We start from the raw sequence: 21,024 nt of genomic DNA, 5'->3' as shown, positions 1-21,024 counted from the left end.
TTTATGATCTGTTCCTTTGATGCAGCAGTATCTTTACTGCTTTTTCTCTATATACCATGCTCCTTTTGTGTTCTGTTCATTACTTTACAGTTTCATTAGTTTTCAGATTTTGAATGTTTTATAGTGGCTGTGTAATATGTGTCATCGATATTAAATTATCACTTCTTTAAATATTTATTAGTGGCATCATTGATAGAAATTATTAATATTAAAATTTGTAAAGTATTATTTTTAGTGCTCTTATCTTTTTAGCACAACTTCAGGGCTTTTAAAGATGTCTTATTGTAAGTTTTGTTAAGGCTGTTACTATACTATTTATGTTTTTTCTCAAAGAAGTTTCATTTACCAGTTTTATATTGTAATCCTTTTTTACTTTCATTGACTTAGATTTGTTTGGAGCATGCACTAGATCTTTTTCTATTTTTTAAATGAATAATCTTTTTCCTAATGATATAGTAATGCTGGCTTTTCTCTTAGGTTCTTTTTTTCTCTACTAACATGCTGAATATAAATTCTGTGACTTAGAAATTCCAGAGCAATAATAAGAGATTTTGATTCTAAGAAAGAAATACTGCTTTGGAAACTTTTTCAGTGAAAACACTCTTGATATACAGCTTTTTAAGAATATTTATTCTACAACAATTAAAGGAGATTGCACTTTGCCAGTAGTAATTTTGCAGCTGTATTAATAGAAATCTCTCAGCAGGAGAAGGGTAGATAATTGTGTGATGAACTCCTGAAAGAGCATGAATTTCAATGCCAGTGCTGACTCACTTTTATTCTTTAAGCAAATCTAAGATTTGACTTAAAAGAATTTTAGTTTTATCTTTAATTTTATCTTTAGTTATCACATTCAGTTCTCTATATTGATAGGTGCAGTGTAAAATGCCTCTACATATTATGTTACCTAAACATTAAATCAAGCAGAATAATGTATAATCAGACTAGGATTTCTTCACATGCATAAGAGTGAATAGCAATTTTGTTTTGGATACACTTAAATAATAATATTAAGGAAAAAATTTTAAACCTAAAATGAAGCATTTAAGCAGAAATGGATGCTTGTTAGTCCTGAATCCCATATGTTACTCATAAATATATTATTTTTCTCCTTGAAAACTATAAGATAATTTTTAAAATATAATATTTTCAAAAAACCTACATAGTTCACGTATACAAATTTTATTCTGAATTTATGTAGCATGATCATGTTAAATGTATAACAAATGTAACATTAATGAAGCAATTCTTCTGGGAATTTTGTAAAGCTACTAAGCTCCTTTATGTGAAATTCGCCCTCATGATTCATCTAATTACAACTGTCTTCCAAAAGGTCAATCTTCTAGTATCACCATGTTCACATTTAGGTCAAATTATATGAATGTGTGGTTAGAACACACGCATTTAGGTCATAAATGATATTGTGCTGATTTGGAAGATAATCATTGTTGGAGTCTTTTCCTTAAGAATCTCTGTGTTCTCCTGGCAGGATTGCACCTAGCAACTACCAGAACTACCTGGCTTTCACGTTTGCTGTAGAAGAGATAAACAGGAATCCTCATCTTTTACCCAACATTTCTCTGGGCTATGAGTTCCACAATTTCATTTACACTCATTGGAGAATGCTAGAGAATTCTTTCATGTTGGTGACAGGACAGCATGAGATACCTAATTTCACGTGTGAGAAAGAAAATAAATGTGCAGCAGTATTGACAGAAATTCCATGGGATAACTCAGCTCAGATAGAACCACTACTAAAACTCTACAAATTTCCACAGGTGAGGGATGCCAGGACAGGAAATAATGGAAATATGCATGATATTTCAGCGACCAAGAGCATAAAATTTTAAAAGTGACTGCAATTAGTTTCTTTCAAATGGCACAATGTACCAGAGTCTATACATAGAGACTTCCTGGGTTACACACAACTTCTTTTCCTTATCATTTTTTGGATCAAAGATGCAAGAAAGAAGGAAAAGTGTGTTAGATATCTGAATGATTTATTCATTTAAAAAAAACTGCTGTGGCCAATGTTTAGAAAGACGGGAAGAACATGTTTTTCTTCTAAAACTTATACAGCATACTCAGTACACTTTAGGAATACTGTTGCTTTCCATCAACACCAGTATATTACCCAATTTTCTCTTTATTTTAGGTTTACTTTGGTTCCTTTGATCCTACACTGTTTGAGAGTGGTCAGTATCCTTTGCTCCATCAGGTTGCTCAAAAGGACACATCTTTGGCCCTTGCCATGGTGTCCTTGATGCTTTGTTTCCACTGGACCTGGGTGGGCCTGCTCACCACAGAAGGCCATAAGGGTCTTCAGTTTCTCTCAGATGTGAGAACTGAGATGGACAGGAACAGAGTCTGTGTAGCCTTTGTGAAAATTGTGTCAAGTGTCACTGTGTCATATTTCTCAGCCATGTAGAAACATGATATCCTGACTGCAGATACATCATCAGTCAATGTGGTGGTTATTTACTATGACACTGATAGTCTAAATGATGTGAGCTACAACATAGTGCAAAACTTAATGACATGGAAAGTCTGGATGACAAACTCACAATGGCAAGCTGTCCTAGATGGAAGAAATTTCATACTTGGCTCATTCCATGGGGTTCTTGTTTTTTCACACCACTATGAAGAAATTTCAGATTTCAAAAATTATGTCCACGAAGCCATTTCTTTCAAATACCCATATGACACTTATCTCTTTATGTACTGGTACAAGAATTTCCACTGCTCCTTCTCTGAATCTGACTTGTATTGGAGAAGTGTACACCTAATGCCTCTCTAGCTTGGTTGCCTCCAAATCATTTTGACACAGCCATGAGTGACAGGAGCTACAATATATACAATGGTGTGTATGCTGTTGCCCATGCCCTCCATGCAATGCTTTTTGCGGAAGAACAAGGGCCACCAGTGAGAAATAGACAAATTATGATGTTTTCCCCATGGCAGGTAATATGTCCTCCTTTGAATGGCATGCAGTGTCATTGAGGTGCTTCTCTCCACTTATTCCATGTGCTTCACCCTACAATCTTAGGACCATTTCTAGAAAATACAAGGCATTGTGTATCACACTTATTGCTAAGGAAGTAATTCTTGAGTTGACTTGAAATTACTCTCCATCAAGAGCCACTGGCAAGGAGCAAGAAACAAAAGGCAAGCTAATTGGCTTGATCTAAAAGATGTCAATGCCACATTCATGTAAACATATTCTGTGATTTTCTTAAGGACATCTGGGAAACCTGTATATACTTACAAATCTAAATTGGGTTGGTATGAGGGATTTACCTTAGGCACATAAGCAACTGTCTAGCAAGTCATGACTTGAATACCTACTAAAAAAACAAAAAATCTTACCAAAACCATATTGGGTTAAACCTGCCAATGCATGTAGTTAAATTTTATTTAATTCTTCCAATTCTTCAGTTATTGATGAACTCATTTTCTAGGTATACTCTATGGGTCAGACCTGTATAGTCAGATAGACAATGGATGTTGTGAGAATTTTTTACTTTCACCATGGTAAAAATAAACATAATAAAAGAGAACCAAGAATATCAGAACAAAACAATGGAAGTTTCACAGATTTCAAAGCAAGACAACAGAGATCTACAGTGGCTACCAAAATGTCTCTTGTTTTCTTCTAAATAGTTGTCTGTATCTTCAAGCACAATGAATTTGTACAAACAAAATGGTATAAAACTGATCATAACAGATTAATGAAGGCATTATAAGCATTCAAAGCCAGATAACAGGAAAATCATCAGTGGCTCCTATAATGTCTCTTGTTCTCTTCACAATAGCTGTCCATACCTTCATGTACGTTGAAATTAAACAACACAAAACAGACTAATACCACTCTGAACAAAGAATAAAATCATTACTGGATTTCACAGCATGATGACACGGAATCAACAATGGATACCATAATGTCTCTTTCTTCAAAGCAGCTGCTCATTTCATCATGCATAATATAATCCATTTTTGTAAACTGTTTAGGAGAAGTTCTAGGCATGTATAAGCCTATACATGTATACCTATCCTTTCTGTATTAGAGAGAAAAACAAAACAAAACATATTACTAGAAAAACAAGAAAAAAAATGACAAATAAATAATACAAAGAGCCCCAAGCAATGACAAAATAGTCCTTCAAACAAGGTGGTAGGAACAGTAACAAGGTTGCTCTTTTACCTAATGATCCTCAAGAGTTCCTCAGACCACCAGACACAAACATGCAAAATTGTTCCAATCTTATGAATATTAACTGTTTTGTCCCAAGAACTTACAGAATTTGTAGCACAATCATCCTAGTTATTGTAAGTATGTTCATACAAATTTAGACATTTTTCTTTTCCCTCATTTTTATTTTTCCTCTTTTTTCCTGAGATATTATTTTCCCTTTGAGCAGATTCTTACCCTTTCACTGTATTTATAGAAGATTTTTTTATCTGATGTACTCTTACCATTTCTTACACTAGGGAGACAATACAGTGTTTTCACATGTGAGTTTGATTTATTTCACTTGTGGATATGATCTCAAGTTTCATCCATTTACTTATAATTATCTCAATGTGGTAATTCTTTGTAGCTGAGCAGTACTACATTTTATAAAAATACCACTTCTTTTTTACTCATTCCTTAATTGATGGGCATTTAAGTTGTTTTCAAAATCTGGCTAAAACAAGTTGTGCTGCTGTAAACACGAGTGCACATATATCACTGTCGTATACATTCAGTTCTTCTGGGAATATGGCTTGAAGTGGAATACCAGGGTCAAATGGGACTTCCATTCCTCGCTTTTAGAGGAATCTCCAGACTGACCTTCACAGTGGTTGCGCCAGTCTCCACTCCCACCAACAAAGAGTTCCTTTTTCTCCACAGCCTGTCCAGCATTTGTTGTTGGTAGTTTTCTTGATCCTAGCTGTTCTTTTTGGAGTGAGATGGAATCTCAGTGTGGTTTTAATTTGCATTTCTGTAATGACCAATGATGCTGAACATTTTTTCATGTATTTATTTGCCATTAGTATTTATTCATCTATTTGTCAGTAGTATGTATTAATCTGAGAACTGTATATTCATTTCAGATGCCCAATTTTGGATTATATTTGGAGGTCTGATTTTTAAAAAAACCATTTATATGCTCTAGATAGAAGTACATTGTCTGATGGACAGCTGCCTAAGATTCTTTTTAATTCATGGATTTCCTTTTTACTCTGTTGGAGATTTCTTTCAACATGCAAAAACTTTTCAGTATGATGTGATCCCAGTTATAGATTCTGGGAAGTGTTTCCTGTGTGGTTTGATTTTTGTTCATGAATTTTCTGTCTACCCCTATGTCTTCAAGATTTCTACCTATGTTTTCTCTTTTAATATTTAGATCTTCGGTGCATTTTGACTTTAAGACATGGTGATAGGCATGGTCTTGTTATTAAAGAGACTATCTTCTAGTGAACATGTTTGGCCCCTTTATCAAAAATAAGGTGGCTGAAGGTGTTTGTAGTTGTAGTTATATCTTCTAATGTATTGCATTGATCTTCAGGTCTGTTTTTACTCCAGTACCATGCTGATTTTATTATAGTAGTTTTATAGCATAACTTCAGGTCAGGGATTGTGATGTTTCCTGCCTTGGCTTTGTTTCCCAAAATTGCCTTTGCTGTTCTAAGATTTTTCTGGTTCAAAATGAATTTTAGAAATAGTTTCTCTAGATCTATGAGGCAAGCTAGTGGTATTTTCATTGTAATTGCATTAAATCTGTTTTACAATTTTCAGAAAATGGTTATTTATACAATATTTAGTCTTCTTCTCCATTAATAAGAGATGTCCTTCCATTTTCTGAGATCCTCTTCAGTTTCTTTTTAAGGGCATTAGAATGCTACTTGAATACATCTTTTGCTTCTTTTGTTAGATTCAGCCTAAGTATTTCATTGTTTGGGTGCTATTATGAAGGATGTGGCTTTTCTTATTCTCACTTAGTGAGTTGCTTGTGTATAGGAATACTATTGATTTTTGAGTGCTGACTTTTATCCAAATACATTGCTTAATTTATTGAATATACCTAGGAGTCTTTCAATGGAATTTTGTGAGTCTTCTATGTAGAAGGGGTTACCTATTCGGGTCATGTGCAAATAATTATAATTTAATTCTTCTGTTCTTATCCTTACTCCATTTCTCTCTCTTATCTAATAGCTCTGCCTAGTGTTTTCAGCACTTTATTGGGTAGGAGTGGTAATACTTTACAGCTTTGTCTGTGTTCTGATTTTTAGAGTAAAGGCTTTCAGTTATTGGCTGTTTAATATGATGCTGGTTTTTGGTTTGTCAAAGATGGCCTTTATCCTATTGAGGTAAAGACCATCTATTCCAATTTTCTGTAAGGCTCTTACCATGAATGAGTATTTAACTTTATCAAAATCATTTTCTGCCTTTATAGAAATGATCATGTGATTCTTATTTTTGGCCCTATTGATATGCTGAATTATATTTATCAATATGCATAAGTTGAACAATCCCTGCATTCCTGGAATGAATCCCACTTGATCTTAGTGTATGATCTTGATTTGCTGCATTCTATTTGCCAATGTTTTATTGGTAAATTTTGCATATATTTTCATGAGGGAGATTGGCCTGTAGTTCTCTTTTTTGGGTGGGTCTTTCTCTGATTTCAGTGTTAGAATAATACTTACTTCCTGTAATGAGTTAGGGAGAATTGTTTCCTTTCAATTTCTTTGAAGAGTTTGAGGAGTGTCGGCATTAAATCTTCTTTGAATTACTTGTAGAATTCCTCAGTGATTCCATCTGGACCTGGGCTTTTCTTTGTTGGCATGTTTTTAATTACATTTTCAATTTCATTTGTTGAAATTGAGTTATTTAACAGTTTTATATCTTCTTGGTCCAACTTTGGTAATTCGTGTTTCTAGAAATGTGTCCATTTCTTCAGTGTTATCAAGTCTATGAGAGTAGAGATTTTCAAAATAGGTATTGATGATCTTTGTTTCCACAGGGTCGGTAGTGATTTCACCCTTTTCATTGTTAATTGTATGAATTTTGGGTTTTTCCCTCTTTTTTAAAGTAAGGTTGGCTAGGGGCTTATCAATTTTATTTATTCTTTCAAAGAGCAAGCTTTTTTATTAACTCACTCTTTGCATTGTTTTCTTAGTCTCTAAGAACAGAGCATTGATTTCTGTGCTGATCTTTATAATTTCTTTCCTTCTTTTGACTTTAGGCTTGATTTGCTGTCTTTTTCTAGATGTTTGAGGTGTAGTGTCAGGTTATTTGTGTTTGTTCTGTTTTCCTGATATGGGAATTCACTGCAATAAATTTTCCTCCAAGGACTATTTTCATTGCATCGCACAGGTTCTGGTAGGTTGCATTTGTATTTTCATTTGCTTGTTTATATTGTTTAATTTCTTCTTTAATTTCCTCTGTGATCTGCTGATTGATCAGGAGTCTTTATTCAATTTCCACTGTTTGTGAGGGTTTTGCTGTTTTTTTGCCATTAATTTCTAGTTTCATTGTGCTATGATCCAATAACATGCATGGGATAATTTCAATTCTTTTGCATTTACTTAAACATGTTCTGTCGGCTAGTATATGGTCTGTTTTAGGATATGTCCCATGTGCTGCTGAGAAAAACGTATATTCTGGTGGTGTTGCATGGAATACTCTGTATATGTCTACCAAGTCCATTTCTTCACTGTTGTGATTCAGTTCTCTTATTTCTTTGCTGATTTTCTGACTAGTTGATCTGTTTCTTTGTCTCAAGTGGATAGTAAAGTCTGCCAGTATAATTGTGTTATTGCTTATTTAATTTTCATTTCTGTTAATATGTTTTGTATATCTTGGTGCTCTGGAATTTGGTACATAGATATTTAAGATTGTTATCTCTTCTTCTTGAATTTTTCCTGTAACTAGTATGTAGTGACCTTCTTTATCTCTTTGGATCATTCTTGATTTGAAGTTCACATTGTCTGTAAACAGAATAGCTATCCCTGCTTTTTTTTGTTCCTGTTGCATGAAGGATTGTTTTCCATTCTTTGATTTTCAGTCTGTGAGTTTCCTTTTGGTTTAGATGAGTTAAGGTTGACACCACATGGTTGGATGTTGTTTCTCGATCCATTCTGCCATTCTGTTTATTTAATTGGTAAATTGAGATCATTTACATTAATGGTTATAACTGATATACAATTACACAGGTTTATTTTTGACATGTTACTTTTTTCCTGTTGATTCTTTACCTTTCCACTCTGTGTAATTGTTTGGCTTGCTTAGTGGTTTTTTTATATGTCTATCTAGAATATCTTTCAGTATTCTTTGCAGGCTTGGTTTTGTGGTCACGAACTTCTTCAGCTGTTCTTTTTCACAGAAGTATCCTATTTTTCCATCCATTTTGAAGGACTATTTTTCAGGATACATCAATCTTGGTTGGAAGTAATTTTCTTTTAGGATCTGAAATACTTCACTCCATGCTCTTCTTGACTTCATTTTTATGCTGAGAAGTCTGCTGTGATTCTGACAGGCTTTTCTTTATAGGTGATCTGTTTCTTCTAACAGCATTTAATATTTTATTCTTATGTTGGATTTCTGGGATGGTGATTATTATATGTCAGGGTGTATTTTTGTTTTGGTTATGGCCATTTGGAGTTCTATGTGCTTTGCCTGTATCTCACTTTCCATTCTGTTGTTTGAGAAATTTTCAGCTATTACTTCTGTAAATAGCCTCGATATCATTTGTTTTGTCACCTTCTTTTTAATTTATACCTATCAATCTTATGTCATTATGCTTTGCATCATCTTGCATTTGCTGAATTGTTATTTCCTGATTCCTTGTTATTTTAAAAGATCTTTCTTTTCCTGTTCACTAGCTACAGTCTTGTCTTTCGGGTCTGTCTTCACTTTCACTGAGGCAGTTTTGCCAGCCTTCATTTAATCTTTCCTGTATACCTCTTTGAGTCTGTTTCATGCATTCTGTTTGTTTCTTATATTGTTCATTCAAGGTTTCCATCTTTTTGCATTGTTCCTCTACTTTTTTAGCCATGTCTTTTTTAGATGTGTTGTTAAGCATTTCTTTCATTACATTTATCATTTCTTCTTTTACCAGGAGGTTATTTCTGATCTGAGTTCTTTTGTAGCTTTCAGATTTTCTTTCCTTCAATTCCTATCATTTCAGGAGTTTCAGGTATCTGACTTACTTTTTCTTCTATGTTCATATCTCCTAGGCTTGTTTGGGATGGACTGAAGGTTTGAAATTGCATTTTTCTCTTTCATTTTTTCATTTTCCTATGTTCCGTTAGGGAAGCTGATGACAAGGTCTCAGTTGTTTCTTGGGTTGAGAATATCTATCCCTACTGCAGAGAGATTCCCTAGTTGAGTGGAAGTCTTTAGACAGACTTAACCAACTGGGTCACAGCTGGTTGGTGTCACCAGGTGTGGCCTTACCAGTCTCAGAGTGATGTGCCAAAGCTTTTCTGTGTAATGGACATCACTGCATGCCCTGTTGACTAGCAAAGTGGAGTGCAGGTGGCTGGGGGTCAGTCAGTTGTTGCTAAATTGGGCCCAAATAGGCCTGGAGTGACCTTCCAGTGCATCCTTCAGTGATATGGAATGCTCGATTAGGCCTTGCCAGTCTCAGAGCAACAAGCTAAAGCTTCCCCATGAATTGGAAATTGCTGCACACACTTTCAGCTCATGACATGAATTATAGGTGGCTGAAGGCCACTCAGGGTTCACTGGATTGGGCCAGTTATGTCTTGAGAGAACTCTGAGTGCATCCTCTGGTCATGTGGGACACTGGGCAGGGTTTTACTAATGTTGGAGCAAAGTGTGAAAGATTCTCTGTTGGATGGAAATTGCTGCACACATCTTTAGTTCATGCAGGATGCTGCTGGCCAGTCGGGGGTCATTCGGGCCTCCAGGCACAAATAGGCCTGCAGGGACCTTCCAGTGCATCCTCTGGTGATATGGGACTCTTGGTGGAGCCTTACCCATCACAGACCAAGGTGCCAAAGCTTTCCCATGGGATGGAATTTTCTGGGCACACTTTCAGCTCATGAGGCGGAGCGCAGGCTGGAAGTTGTGAAATTTAGAAACTTCAGTTTCACAGTTGATGTTTTTTCCTAACCCAACTGTACATCTTATTTAAATTGGAATGCAAAAAATTATTTTTCTGAAATTGGTGTTTCCTGACTATGGTTATATTTTAGTCCTTCAGCATTCACCTGTTCCAATTTAATTGATACCATTGTTTAAACTGTTTTATGTAAATGAAATTAGTGACACTTAGGACCTTCCTTGCATTCCTATTTTTGTTTGTATCTTGGAGCCCTGTTAACATAGGATGTTGTGTGTTTTTTAGCTGAATCCCTTTTTGAGGAACACCCAGTTTTCCAATTCTGCTGGAGATCAAGTGAATTTGAATGACAGACGGATACTTGATTCAGAGTATGACATTCTCAATTTTTGGAATTTTCCAGAAGGCCTTAGACTTAAAGTGGGAACATTTTCTTCCCATGCTCCACATGGTCAAAAAATGACTTTATCTGAGGATATGATAGAGTGGTCCACAGGAGTTCCAGAGGTATGTTGTGCCTAATCATGATGCGCTTCCTTAAGCACAAGTGAGCTAAATCTCTCAAAGCTTTTGTGCATCCAATTGTCATCAAGCAATTATCATCTGTGGATATTGAATAACTAAATTTTGAGTTTTAAAAATAATTTTTGATATGACTTCTAGTGGGTGGGAAAGGAGTGCATTTACTTTATTTTTGCAAGTATATGTTTCATAGTATGAGACAAACTTGGCATGGGGATTCAATAGTTTTGTTTACGTATCTATGAAAATAAATTTTTTCTTGAAATTCGGAAGTAAGTAAAATTCTAAGAAATTATCACTACATATTCTTTCCTTAGATTCCCCTCTCAGTATGCAGTCAGAGTTGCAGTCCTGGATTTAGAAAAAGCCCTCAAGAGGGAAAGGCTGCCTGCTGTTTTGATTGCATCCCTTGTGCAGACAATGAGATCACCAATGAAACAGGTAGGAGCATGTCCTGTGGACACATACTCAATCCACTTTTCACTCACTCTACTCCTTCAGGAAATGGGAAAAAAATCTCATAGAGGACACTGATGACACAGAGGACACTGGTTCTTCTTTTGCTTATCAAATTATTGGTTTTATTCACTACTATTACCTGGTTGGAAAACACATTTTCCCTTTTGAAAATTATTCTAATTCATTTTCTTTTTATTATATTCTTATTAATCTTTTTTCCATTGCTGGTTATTAAACCAAAATATACTCTATCAATGGTCCATATCCCCAGATATTCTTATTTGATATTATGTGACAGAGTATCACCAATTTTCCTGAGGCTGCCTCCAAAATTTGAAAGTCCTGTCTCAGGTCACTAATTCTCGGGACTAACACTCATGTACAGCTACATCTGGCTAAATTGATTTACTGTAATTTTTGTCATAGAATTAGATTTTGGATATTTTACAATTACAATTTTAGAAGGGTTAAGTCACAATTTTCCACATCAACTCTCAACTCTCAAATGCACATGTTTAACAGAAAAGCATCTACTCTTGGTGCTTTGAATACAGGCAAAGTACCTCACTGCATAGCAAATGCTAGAGATACAGTTACAGATTTGAGGATATAATACTAAAGGAGTAGAATGTTCCTCTCAACAGCTTTGTAATCTATAAGTATAAGCATACATTCATGACAATAGAATCACAAATAATTTGAAGAATAAAACCTACATTACTGCCTACTTCAAAAATAAACCAAGTAAAAAGTGTTTGAATGGGTATTTTTAATCCACAGAGTAACAATCATAAATTCCTCTGGTCCAACTTTATAAGGTATAGGGAACTGAGGATAAGGAACACAGCAGGACTATAGTGCATGCTGAGTTAAGAGTCAGACAATGGATCAATTGGTGGTTACCTAGAGCAGGACTTCTAGGTGGTTACTCAGAGTCCAGACAGTGAATCAGTTGGTGGATATATAGAGCATGGTTAGGAGGTTTTACAGTATCCTAAATTGTGACTCACTGAAAAGGGTGTCAAGGACAGGTGTTTTTTTAGTCCGGTACATTATTTTGTAAATGACAATGGTAGACTTGAAGAACATACCAGTAGTAGAAGAATGAGGAAAATGACAGAGAATAAAGGACATGAAAAGTGGAGGAAATGTCTGAACATGCTTTAGTAAATGTCCAAAGTGTTCTTATCATGAGTGACCTGCTCTTGATCACCAAACACCGCATTTGGAGAACAATGAGGGGAGAGACTACATTTTGGCTTGGAAAAAACACACTGTGTGTGTCAAATAGAAGTATGATTTAGTAAAAAGCATCAATAAATACTTAAGAGATATGCTTTGTTAAATCAAGTAATAAGAAAAACTAATTTTAACTGCAGAAATACTAACAAAAGGAGGCTTTGTGGGCCTGCCTTGATCAACAATTAAGACATATTTTTTAGGTCAGCAGCACAAGACTGTTGAACAATTTGTAGACCAAAAACATGCTCCTTTGTATTAATCAAAACTGTCCTTTTCCAACTTCTAGACTGTAGTTGTATTAAGTAAGTATAGTGGCCAAGGATGAAATTCTTCTTAAAGCGACACTCTCCAAAGTTGGAGCCACTGGACTTTTGACAGCCATATAGATTTTGATGGCCAGTTTTCACAAAGTATTTTTCCCAAACTTCAGTTTATTCTAACACTTCAAACCACAATTTTAAAATAACAGAAATGGACAATTAAGCTCATTTCATCAAAAATCTTCACTCAAACACTGATCAAAAGCTTGAAAAAAATGTCTTCAATTAACTGAGGTTTGAAGCGCTTTGTACATCCTTTGATGTGAGAAAGAAACATCAAGAAGAACATTATCTACCAATTAAGAAGTAGGAGAAAAGTCTCCAACTGTTGCTCAAAAGTTGTGTTATGTTATCCTATAGCACACTTTACAATTTGTGGTCCATTAGCAAGTGTGAGATAAGAACTTTCTGTGTCATAAGCTGCCAGCCATGATGCTCTACATGATGGTTAGTGCAGTGAAGAAAACTAACAAAAATATGTGTTAGAAATAGAGAACCATGGATAATAAGATTTTCTATTGATACTAGTTAACTGTAAAATTTATGTCAATGAATACAATTATGCTGAATTTCCTAGTTATTGAACACAAGACTATTACAAAAAATAAACCTGTTTCCACAAATTTATCATAAAGTTTTCATATGTAAAATCTTGAAAAATGATTTTTCAGCACTTTAAAATCACTGAATACGTAGTATATAAGCTGTAATGGTTTTGAAAGATGCCCAAATCAAACTATTGCAACACCCTTTTGAAAATAAAAATTTAAAAACTGATTGCAGAAAACAAATAGATGGAAAGACTCAACAATGGAACTAGTCTCGTTTAGTATATTTCCTCATATGTATTTACCTGGGACACAGTAAATTATGTTAGCTTCCTAATATGAGATTGTTAATTGAATATCTGGGGAAGCATTTATAAAGATTTGATTTAGATCAAATAAGTGAAGTAAGTAATAAAGGTAGATCACTTATTACTTGCACGAAGAGTGTTTTATGGTTATGCCACATTTAAAAGAATAGTAAAAACAAATAGTATTACTTAGGAGTTATTCTCTATATTGCATCCTTTAATTTTGGGCTTAAAATACAAGGAAAGCATGAGGCGTTGTGATACATGCTTGGTATCCAGATTTCTGACAGGCTGAGGCTAAAGGATTTTAGTCAGAACATACAATTAACAACATAATGACTTAAGGAGGTTTTCTTCTCAAAATACTAAAATTTAAAAGGATTAGAAATATACCTAATGGCAGTTTCTGACTTCGATCCCACATTGTGAAAAAGAAAATGCAAGAAAAGACAAAACAAGAAAAATATCAAAAAGCCACCATTTAGTTCAAGTCCACAGAGTTCCTGGGGATGGGAGTGTAAAAAACATAATAAACCAAGACAAGTGACAATTTTAATTTTCTCTAGACATGAAACAGTGTGTAAAGTGTCTAGGTCATCAATATGCCGACACTCAGAGAAACAAATGCTTGCATAAAACTGTGACCTTTCTGGCTTATGAAGATCCTTTGGGAAAAGCTCTGGCTGGCATTGCCCTGAGTCTCACTGCCTTCACAGCTGCTGTCCTTGGGCTCTTTGTGAAGCACCAAGACACTGCCATTGTCAAGGCCAACAACAGGACTCTCAGCTACATCCTGCTCATCTCTCTCCTCTCTTGTTTCCTCTGTTCCTTGCTCTTCATTGGCCAACCCAACCCAACCATCTGCATCTTCCAGCAGACCACATTTGCAGTTGCATTCACTGTGGCTGTTTCCACGGTCTTGGCCAAAACCATTATCGTGGTGCTTGCCTTTAAAATCACTGCTCCAGGCAAGAAGATGAGGCGGTTACTGGTATCAGCAACACCAAATTCTATCATCCCCATCTGTGCCCTGATCCAACTCACTCTCTGTGGCATCTGGATGGGGACAAATCCACCCTACATTGACACAGATGCGCACTCTGAACACGGCCACATCATCATTGTGTGCAACAAGGGCTCCCTCACTGCCTTCTACTGTGTCCTGGGATACTTGGGCTCCCTGGCTCTGCTCAGCTTCACTGTGGCTTTTCTGGCCAGGAACCTGCCTGACACCTTCAATGAGGCCAAGTTTCTGACATTCAGCATGCTGCTGTTCTGCAGTGTGTGGGTCACCTTCCTCCCTGTGTACCACAGCAGCAAGGGGAAGGTGATGGTGGCCATGGAGGTCTTCTCCATCTTGGCCTCTGCTGCAGGTCTGCTGGGCTGCATCTTTGTCCCTAAGTGTTACATTATTTTGTTAAGACCAGAGAGAAATTCTCTTACTGGGATCACGAATAATATACTTTCTGTGAGAAAGGAGACTTCTTATCATTAAACATCTTTGCTTTTATTATAATCTGTGGTCTTCAAGTGAAAACTGAACCATGTGTGAAGTCAGACACTATATTCTATTATATGGGACTTAGATCCTTAATAGAAACTGTAGTCTTCATCTCTTTCAATTGAATTTTATTCCAAATATTTTATTTTAATGTATATCGTTTCTTCTACGTGCTGATTATAGTGTATTTTAGTAGTTGTATGCATGTTCGTCTTCTTTCACTTCCCTGTTTCAATTAGTTGCATTACTTTTAAGTGTTCTGTCTTACATAACTTTTAAGATCCTACAATTGACTGGTTAATCCAAGTATAAACATTCTTGATTTATGATGTCAATGCATTGAATTTGTAAACTACTTTAAGGAAAATTTGCAGATATGCAGTAGAATTTTTACCCTGCCACATTTGCATTTCCTTGTATCCCCATTAATTATTCTTGACTGCAAGTGGTATACATGTGTATAATGTACATTTTGCATTATATATATAAATAGTTTATAAAATAAGCTTTCTTTTCATTTTCTATCCAAGTATTTTAAGGAATTCTTAGATAAGGTTACAGGAAATGATTTATCTGCCATATATAGTGACACATATATTCATGTTAATCCACTTTTATGAAATTTTATTTCTGTTCAGCTTGGTATACACATGTGATCCCAGCATTATGGAATAGTGAGGCTGAAGATTGTAAGTTTGAGCTCAACCTGGAGTACTTCGAGGCTTAATAAGCATCTGTCTGAAAAATCAACATTAAATAAATCAGAAGCTTGCTGTGTGACCACGTCCAGTTTTTGCCTTTTGAGTCACCATTTTTTCTTTCCATGTTTAAATAGAAGAATTTCAATAATAATGTTGAAAATTTATTTCTGATTAAAATCTTCAATTGAACACCATGTGCAGATCTTTGACACTGTTGAGAGCTTACTCGAAATCAATATTTTCCATCTGTTTTAAAAGAAGGGGACAGTAATTCTCCTTTATTGGATTTTTGAGAATGCATATGAAAAAAAACTGTTGCATAAATGAGCAGACTTAAATAGTGTTTGTATGGATGAGTGGACAGAAACTAGGATGGGTGGGAAGAAAATAGTATCAGAGGCAAAAAATGTATAAGCAGAGTTCATGGGTACATCAGTGGGACAAAAAGTGAAGGAATATTAGGGAGTAAATAAAATGGAGAGTTTGGTAAGAGAGCAAACTGTAAACACAAACAAAATGGACAGTTGAGCAGTTTTAGTCTTTTGTTGCTCTCTTTAGTTGTTCCCAATATATTCCATCAAAACTTCAGTACAACTAAAATACAAAATTTAATAATTTGTCATTGTCCCACGTGAAACAAACTTGCAGAAATGCAACTGCTCTTTGTGTTTCCCTCACCTCTTCACAGCCCCAACTCCTAGCATGACTGATTAATTTGATGAAATAAATTTGTAATCACCTGGGCTTTTAGCTTTCTCTCCTATATCTCCATTGTCTGTATTTCCACACTCTAGGCTTCTTTGCCTGACAATTTCAATCCTTTCCAAATTCCTCCCACAAAGTAGTTCCAAAATGCATTGAAACCATATACTTAGGTACAGTGACAGCAATGATTCCAGTTGTCTGGTTCCAAAATCTCTGTAAGTCACTTCATTGCTGAGGAAAAGCACTGATGACTTGCAAGTTAAAGGAAGACAGATTTATTCTGTCTCATGGATTCATTTACAGGTCCACTGGCTCTGAGGCAGAAAGGCAGCATGGACAGAGCTGATTGAAGAAATATGTTCAAAAATGGCAATCAGGAAGCAAAGTGACAAAGAAAGATTTGGGGGACAAGGACACTTTGGGTGTCCTTTTTGGGTTAAGTCCCCAGCAACCCAATTGAAACTAACTGCACTAAACTCATCCAAAGTTGAATCGTGATGAATACAGAACCCTGAGATGTAATCAATTTTTAAACAGAAGATTTGGGATGCCTATTAGAGGTTGCAGGAAAAATGGAGTGGAAAGAAAGGAAAATTTGTTGAGCACTTACTTGTTGTCAGAATCACAGTAACCCTGCTGTGCTGTGGTTCACAGCAGCCTCAAACATAGACATTACTCTCCACAAATTGAATATTTAAAAAGGGAAGTTATTTACTGAAATCACCCTCTTAGAAACCAGCCACAACTGGGATTCAATATTCAGGCTGGGCAGCTTCTTCTCCAGGCCCAGTTATACTCTATTCCTGGCCCATGATTGGATCTGATGGCCCATGACTGGCAAGGAATTCCTCTATTTTTAAAATTTTATTTAAAGAAAGACTAAACAAAACAGAAAATAAGTAGGAAACAATACATACATTCAGAGAAAAAAAAACAGTAAGAAACCACTAGTTGATGTTTACATATTGTTATTTTACAAATAGTTGTTCAAGTTACAAAAATGGAAAATGTAAAGTGGGAATTTTAACAGCAAGACTGCAAACAGTTCTGTTCAATATTCCAACAAAAATTAGTAATATAGTTATCAATCCTATACACTTAAACATACATGCAGTTATCCATATCTTCACTTATGTTTAGATTAAACAAACTAAAGCTGGCTAAAGTCATTCTTAACAAAGAATAATAGTATTGCTGGATTTCACATTATGACACTCAAGGATCAGCACTGGGTATTTTAGTGTCTCTTTTTCTTCAAAGTATCTGTTCATTTCATCATGTGTCATAAGGTCAGCTCTCATAAACTGTTTATGGATTTTACACTTGCATCAATCTTAACATGTATTTTTATCTTTTCTATATTAGAGGGAGAAACAAAACAAAGCAAGACAAAACAAAACATATTCCTATAAACACATGAAATGAAAAAAATATACAAGACCATTGTACAAAGTGTTCTACCATGGTTCCTGTGTTGTCTCTTGTTATCTTTAATAGAATTGGCTATATCATCAGACATAGTATTAAAAAAATATCAGTGCATAACAGTATTAATAAAAACACAACTTTTTATATAGTATAAAACTTCAAAACGGGCAGTCATCAAACCAGAATGTGTATCGTAGAGTCTTGTCATCTTCACTATAGTTGCCCATACTCTCAGACCTGATACTATCAATCATATCAGTTTTGAATAAAATCCTCTCTGCCTCATTTCTGTTATGCTCTTTTTTTTGCCATCAGTTGTCCTCTTAAATTCTTCATTCTGCTTTCTGCTCCATTCATTGAAGCCTCTCTGCCACTGTTCCTGGAATCCTAGTACTTTTCTCTTTCTCTAGAATGATCTGCAGTATTGTCTGTAATGCTGAATTGGTCGTAGTGAATTTTCCAAGTTCCTCTTTGTCTTGGAAGCACCTTGTTTCTCCATTAATATTTAGAGACAGTTTAGCATTGTATGTCAATCTGAGCTGGAGGTTATTTTCTTTCAGGGCTTGGAATATTTTGGGCAGGAATATTTTGCTCCAGGCTCTTTTGGACATGATGGTTTGTGACGAGAAATATGCCGTTATTCTGATGGGCCTTCTTTTATAGGTTATCTGTTTCTCATCTCTAACAGCTTTTAATATTCTGTTCTTATATTGAATTTCTGGGATCTCGATTATTATATGCCTGAGGGTAGTTCTGTTTTGGTGGTAGGTGGCTGGAATTCTGTATGCCTCATATATCAGAATATCATTTCCTTTTCCTATGTTTGAGATGTTTTCCTTAATTATTTCTGTGAATAACCTTTGTAGTTCCTTTGTTTGTACTCCTGCTTCTTCATTCACATTTTTTATTCTCAAGTTATAGATCCTTTTGTCATCTTCTAGCCTTTGTATTGTTACTGCTTGTTTCCTTGTTATTTTTAAAAGTTTTCCCTTTCATAATCCCACATTGCAAAACTGTCCTCCAGTTTGGATAATCTATCCTTAGTTTCTTGCAAGCAGATTAGCCATGTTTCCATAGAATTTTTAGTTTCCTGCTAATCTCTTTGAATCTGCTTCATGGATTCAATGTTTTTTTTTAAATTCTTCATTAAATGGTTCTCTCCTTTGTTTGAGTTGCTCCTTTCTTCCATGTGTGTCTGCTTGAGGGTTGCTTAGTATCTCTTTATTAATCTTCTTATATCTTGCTTTACTGTGCTAAATATTTCACTTTTGAACTTGTCTGTGAGGGTCTCAATATATCTCTTTATGTTCACTGGCACTGGGTCTGATATTGCATGTTTGCTGTTCTCATTCTTCTTTGTGTTTACCTGTCCTAGGTCAGTGTTCTCAGGGTTGGGACCTGGGGACTTTTTGTTGTTGCTTTCTTTTCCCATCCTTTTTTTTTTACCTGGAGGCCCCAGTTTCTTTCTTTGTTGGTTACAATTCTTCTGAAGCATGCTGGCTAGATGACCCTTCCCACTGCCATGTGCTAGTGAGTTGCAGACAGGGACAGTATATACTGGTACCTCCCTTCCAGGTCAGTCAAGCTGCTGTGACCTGCACTGAAGGTCAGCCAGCTCTGAACTCAATAGACCAAACCACTGATGAGCTGAGATCCCTTAGGACTCACTGACCTTTCTAGACTCCAGCTCTGAACTCTACTGCATTGCAAATCAAGCCCTCCATATGTGAGTCTTAGGGGGACTCTTTATATTGAAACCGAAACACTAACCAAGACATCTCTGTATGGCTAAGTGTTAGAGATGATGGAAACCAAAAACCAGAAGACCCAAAACCCTACACAGTCAAAAATAAAGGAACTTCTCAAACACCACATCATTTGCACCCTACTCAAATGCCCTGTGTCTTCCCAAGACTATGTACATGTAACTCCAGCCATAAAGCTCCTAGGAAGGCAATGCCCAGAGCATCAGTGGGCAAACCATAAAGATTTCCAAGGAAAGTGACACCAGATCCCCAGAAAATCAGTCTTTCCACAGTCATAAAATAAGGATTGGTAAAAACATCAACAAACAGGCACTGAACCAGCTCAGCTGGGCTTGGACAGGCCTGCACCAACTTTCTGGTTTCCTGCCATGCTCAGACAGCTCTGGTGAATTGGGCCTGGCTGTTTGTGCCCTGAACTGGTCATCCTAGGGCGAGTGTCCCTGCACTGTCCCAAGCCCTTGGAAGGAAGTTTAAGATTGTTGCTCCTTCCAGCAAGGGAACTTTGCGGCTTCCTGCCACACTGGACGAGCACAGCAGGGCTTGGCCATGCCTGGTCCACCCAAATTGACCCTCTCTCAATCTGAGGAACTGGGCAGCCAGAGTGCAAGAAGCAGAGAGCATAGAAGAGGATTTCCAACAGGCCCAGGGGAAGTTTGGAACATCACTTGAAACACGGAAATACAGGGAAATAACAAGATGAAAGACCAAAATGCAATCTCAAATATCCAGCTCAACCAAAGAAATCTTAGGAGCGATATATACAGAAGAAAATATATGCCATACACCTCAAATATCAGACATAATAGCAACTGAAATAAAGAAGCAACTCCAGGAAGCTTTAAAGAAATTTGGAACTAGAAATAATCTCCCAGGAAAAAGAAGAAATGATAAAAGAAATGAAGGAGATGTTGAACGTATCAAAAGAAGACACAGTTAAAAAATTGTAGACACTAAACAAAAAGATAGAATCCATGGATGAGCAATATAAGAAACAAACAGAATACATAAAGCAGATACATAGGAAATCAAAAATTCCATTGAAAGCTGTAAAAACCACCTCAATGAAAGTAATGATAGAATTTCAGACCTCAAAGACAAGATTGCTGCTAGTGAACAGAAAAGGAAAGATCTTTTAAAAATAACAAGGAATCAGGAAATGCCAATAAAACAACTGCAAGATGATGCAAATAAAAACCACATAAGATTGATAGGGATTAAAGAAAAAGAAGGGGACAACACAAATGATATCAAAAGGGTATTTAGAGATGTAAAAGCTGAAAATATCCCAAACATGAGATCAGAAACCGACATAAGGATCAGTGAAGCATATAGAACTCCAAATAGTCATAACCAAAATAAAACTACATCCAGACATATAATAATCACCATCCCAGAAATACAACATAAAATAGAATATTAAAAACTGTCATAGAGAGAAGACAGATCACTTA

General features: G+C 35.8%; 1 pseudogene; it reads left to right on the top strand.

The window, feature by feature from the left end:
- The window catches only part of LOC100720233 (vomeronasal type-2 receptor 116-like), a 47,966-nt pseudogene extending 32,999 nt beyond the window's left edge, over positions 1–14,967 (top strand).
- Positions 14,968–21,024: the final 6,057 nt, after the last annotated feature.

This window comes from Cavia porcellus, unplaced genomic scaffold (genome assembly GCF_034190915.1).
Source record: "Cavia porcellus strain 051 isolate PalLab524CR breed Dunkin Hartley unplaced genomic scaffold, mCavPor4.1 scaffold_17, whole genome shotgun sequence".
Taxonomy (NCBI): Eukaryota; Metazoa; Chordata; class Mammalia; order Rodentia; family Caviidae; genus Cavia; species Cavia porcellus.
This window is presented reverse-complemented; position numbering and strand designations above follow the sequence as displayed.